This window comes from Paramacrobiotus metropolitanus, unplaced genomic scaffold (assembly GCF_019649055.1).
Source record: "Paramacrobiotus metropolitanus isolate TYO unplaced genomic scaffold, Prichtersi_v1.0 Parri_scaffold0000167, whole genome shotgun sequence".
NCBI lineage: Eukaryota > Metazoa > Tardigrada > Eutardigrada > Parachela > Macrobiotidae > Paramacrobiotus > Paramacrobiotus metropolitanus.
In genome coordinates this window covers 5,347-9,901 of record NW_026570387.1, presented here as the reverse complement: position 1 = coordinate 9,901, position 4,555 = coordinate 5,347, and positions in this window count along the sequence as shown.

Sequence of the window (4,555 nt, the reverse complement as noted above, 5' to 3'; positions counted from 1 at the left end):
TTTACAAATAAAATTCTACAGCTGCCGATATCACTGTACCATTATTTGACTCGATTTCAACTTGGTTAAAGGTCACTTTCGGATCTTAAAGGTCACTTCCAAACTCGATTTCACTTAAAGGTCACTTTCGAACTCAATTTACTTCGAACTCAATTCGAACTTAAAGGTCCCTTTCGAACCCACTAAAGGTCACTTTCAAACTCGATTTTAAGTTAAAAGGTCACTTTCCCGCTCAATTATCTCGTCTCAAATCAAATTTCCCATTACGACTTGAGTTCAACGGAAAATCCCCATTCGGGTTGTTTACTTCATTCTGATTGGTTCGCTAGCTCAAATTATTCAGTTCAAATTTCGACCAATCGCAGCTCAGATAACTGGCCAATCACGTTATTCCATTTAATTTTTATATTAGCCTGACGTCACGGTCAACGACCAGACATGCGCGCCGTGTGCAAAACTCCACCTACTTTTACGCTCAGCTCAGTAAGGACCAATGAAAATTCATAATTTTACCGTCTAACCAATCCCGTAATTAATAACGGTTTTTCTACCTGTTAACCGTCCGTCCGTTCAACGTCCGTCCGTTCCACGGGGAGAATGATCCAGATGATCCAATTCTTCTTCCAACTCTGTTCCCGCGTCGCCGCTGTTCCGTAGCGTGCCTCGCGCTATCAGTATGCTACTGTGCCGGCTGTGCCGTAGCAACAGTAGGTGCTCTACTCCAGTTTGGAGGAGTCTGATCTGCCTTGTCCGTGCGCCTCTTTTAGCGCTTCGCCGCCTGTGGCCCACGGCTTAGGATTCGCTGAATCCTTGCCGAGTATCGGTGACACCAGTGTAGGTCTTCGCTAAAGACTCTACACCGAGGAACACCGACGACTGAACTCTTGAACTCTTTCACAGCTAAGGAAACAGCACGGTTCTTCGCTGAAGATACCGTACCGAAAACCGAAGCTGGGTATCCGCGTCCGATGGGGGAATTGCACCGCTTGTGGTGTGCGCTTTGCTGTCCGTACAGACCTGTGCCTTACTGGTCACAGAAACACGTCCAATACAGGCCAAGTATGCCTGACGCAAATCAAATCAAATCAATTCAGAGAACCGCTGTCGGCTCTGCTACCATCTAATGCTAGATCCAACTGTGATCCAGATACAGAGACAGAAACAGAATCTATCCTGCGGAAGTGAGCGATACGATCTGGATCGCGAACTATGCGGAAACACAAAACGTCGAACCGTAAATCGCTGACTTTTTAATATTGAAAAGTCTGGAGACCAGAAATCAACAAGTGATCGGCGCAGCTCGATCGTAAAGCGTAGAGCCTATTCAACAGTGTGCAGCACTGTGCAGCACGTGCTAAGCCGCGCCCACTAACACAACTCAAGCCAATCAGAAGAGACACAACACAGACACGTAATCCAGTGGCGTAGCGTTGCGGACGTGAACGCTAGTGAACCCCCGCTCACACTCTAGTGGTGGTTGAATTTGTCATAACCCGTGGGCCAGGTCTGGTACGAACGAGAAAAATCTAAAAAATGGATTAATAATTCCGAGACTTATGGTCGACTTACCGGCTCATCCGCAGTTGAGTAACGACGTCCAGATGCAGCAGAACACAGGCCACGATCGGATGTGACAGGTCGGCCAAATTGGCTTCTTCAACGCCAACTGCAAATGAGAGCAACCCTGTAACTGTCTGAACCATCAGGTCTTTTAAAGTAAGAGACAACTGCATAAGATTTATAAGAGGCACTCATATAACATAAAAACTGAACTGCCGTGATGAAATTTAGAGCAGTATGTGCCCTTCCGCCTTATACAAAATACCGTTTTTGGAGTCATATTCGGTAACTGTTTCTGCTGGTTTCGATTCCAGTTCGGCCAGGTATTGTTGACATGCTCGTTTCAGACCATCCTCCTTCCACACCATACTGCGTCCGGCGGCGTCACCGTGCATTTCCGCACCAATGAAGGTGACCGTATTGCCCTCCGCTCGCACAAATACCCGACAACCAGTATCCAGATTATACTCAACGTTCATCGGTTGATGTACCCCCTTACAGCGGAACATAATGACATCCGTATGAACGCGACGCACAAACTGACAACTGGCATCGCACACACCGTCGCTGCTGCCTAACACCAACTGACATTTTCCAGGCACAAACTTCAAAAGCGTAATCGCGTCATGCAGCACAGGCGCCGCGTTCAACTGGATGATGTACTTGCGGTACAGGAACCCATTAACCCGGCCGAACAAACTCGGCTCACCACCCTCGGATAACGGGAGCTGTTTCGTCAAGTGATTTCTGTGCACGATGCGATCACCGGCCACATTATTGGCATTACTAGTATTATCCAGGCGTACAACGCAGAATGCACAGGCTACACAGTCCACGACGGTGCCTGAACGAAAGACCATGGGCCCACCATCTACCAATCGCATCGCCACCTGCACCGCACAGCCCTTATGGGACGTAATATTCCCGCGGAGAAAACGGTGTGGCCAGAGTTGACTGGAGTGAATCCATTCGGCCTGGACGACGGTGGAGTCGAAGTCGACGAAAAATTGGTCGCCGTCAATGTCCTGAACGTATCCTAGCCACCATTGGCCGTCATCACGCTGCACCAGCACCGTGTTCCCGTAGTTGAACTCCCGCGCAGCCGAGTGCATCTGGCGAAAGTATCGCGCTGTCGCATTCATGGTGATGATCCACAATTGCCAGCGGGCGTTTAATAATCAGGCTTAGCACAACAGCCGTAACAGATCGGTTATACCTCTCAACTTGTAAATATGTGATTTACAGTACTTGCAATCCAGCCCGAAACGGAAAACTGAAATAGATTTCGCACAAATACAAACTAGGCTGAAGACCCACAGGGATGCAACGATACGCTGATAGTTATTTTAGAACAGTAATTTTTCATTGGCAGCCAATGGAAAAAACGAGCACTAACTCTCAAACCATCAGAATTTCATGGGCCACTCAACCGACAACAGCAGTGAACACTTTAGAAAGTGCAGCCCTATCTCTTAATAAGTCTTGAACAAATTCAAGAAAAGACTTCGGTGGATTTTGTATTCGTTTTCGAATAAAAATGCCTTTCTCATGCGAGCATCGAGGCAGAGCGTGCATGGGTAGCAGGCAACCTGGCTGCGGTGCGCAGTTTGAGTAGGTAAGAAAGTCCAGACTCCAGAGCCTAAGAAGGGGTACGCCTGCGACAGGAGAACACTCAGAACACCGCTGATTAGTTTCTGAATCGTTACTGAAGATATCTACTGATTAAACAGAAATCTACCGGTGTTAAACGGGATCGAACTCGTCCCAGTTGCGCTAAAGCCGTGCGATTAACCAATGAAACCACACTGACTGCATTAGTATTAATTTTATCTGAAGTTATTTCGACATCTGAAGTTGTTTTGCCGCATTAAAAAGTCACTGCTTCTTATGTGCAAGCTGGCATTTGATCTTGTTCCCTACGGTGAAAAATTTTTCAAGTTTCGAGGAAAAGTTGATGCCGTTTCCCATTGTGTTGCAGACAGAACCCGTCAAGCAACCGCCCTGGATGAGCATCCCTATGCAATGGAACCTACGACTCTACGAGGACAGTCTCTTCGGATGGCCGAACATTCCTAAGTGAAAGGAGCTTCGCATTCCTTATGGTGCAGCTTCGGAACGAAATTAAAATTCCCGTGGAGTCGTACTCGAACATCGCTGCTTTTTGTTCCAGTTTGGACCGTGTCGATTGGACAGCTTTAAAGTGGACTAAACGTTTTGTACAATACATGCTGACCACCGTTCTTTACTGTAAAATAATTTGCATTGCTGTTAGTTTTATTTTACGTAGTGCTTTTATTAGTATGAAAGCACATTCTTTTATGGTAGTCTACTAGCCGTTTCTCGGTTTCCAGTGGATAGCGCCCTGCTTATGATGGTTACGAAATGTTGTGTGACCTGTGGATACTGAATTAGGTGATTTCGAACTTGAAAATCAATAGAACGCACAGTATTCTGTATCCATAAAGAAAACAAGACGCAAATGATATCCTAACTTAGTCGGCACTGGCCGTTTCCTGCGTGATGTTATCAAATCTTCCACCGCCACCGTACAGACGCAGCACCGTTTACTGTTGTGCAGAAGCCGTTTTTTATGGATCGCCGAAGTCACTTTACAGCCTTTACTGATATCGTTGCATCTTACTGCCCGATGTGGCCGTTATGTTACTTAATTAGCTTTTTAAGTGTAGCTTTTTTTTCAGGTCTTTTTCTCCCTATGCGGTTAACTGCTGGCGCGTTCTTAGTTAGGTATGTATATTGTGTAAGCATCCTGGATATTCTGCCTTCGCTAATCATGTTTTACTACAGGCACACCGGGATTTATTTATCTTTTGATAGGATGGTTGCATAGCGCGGTAAAATCTTAAGATAAAACCGCGATCTACCGCCTTTTTAAGACAACGTTTCAGTCTAGCTGTAGTCTGTGAAAATGCAGCAGCTGTCTTTGGTACACTGCCCGCACGTCCGAAGGCGACGAGTGGTTTTAACGATTTTGGAT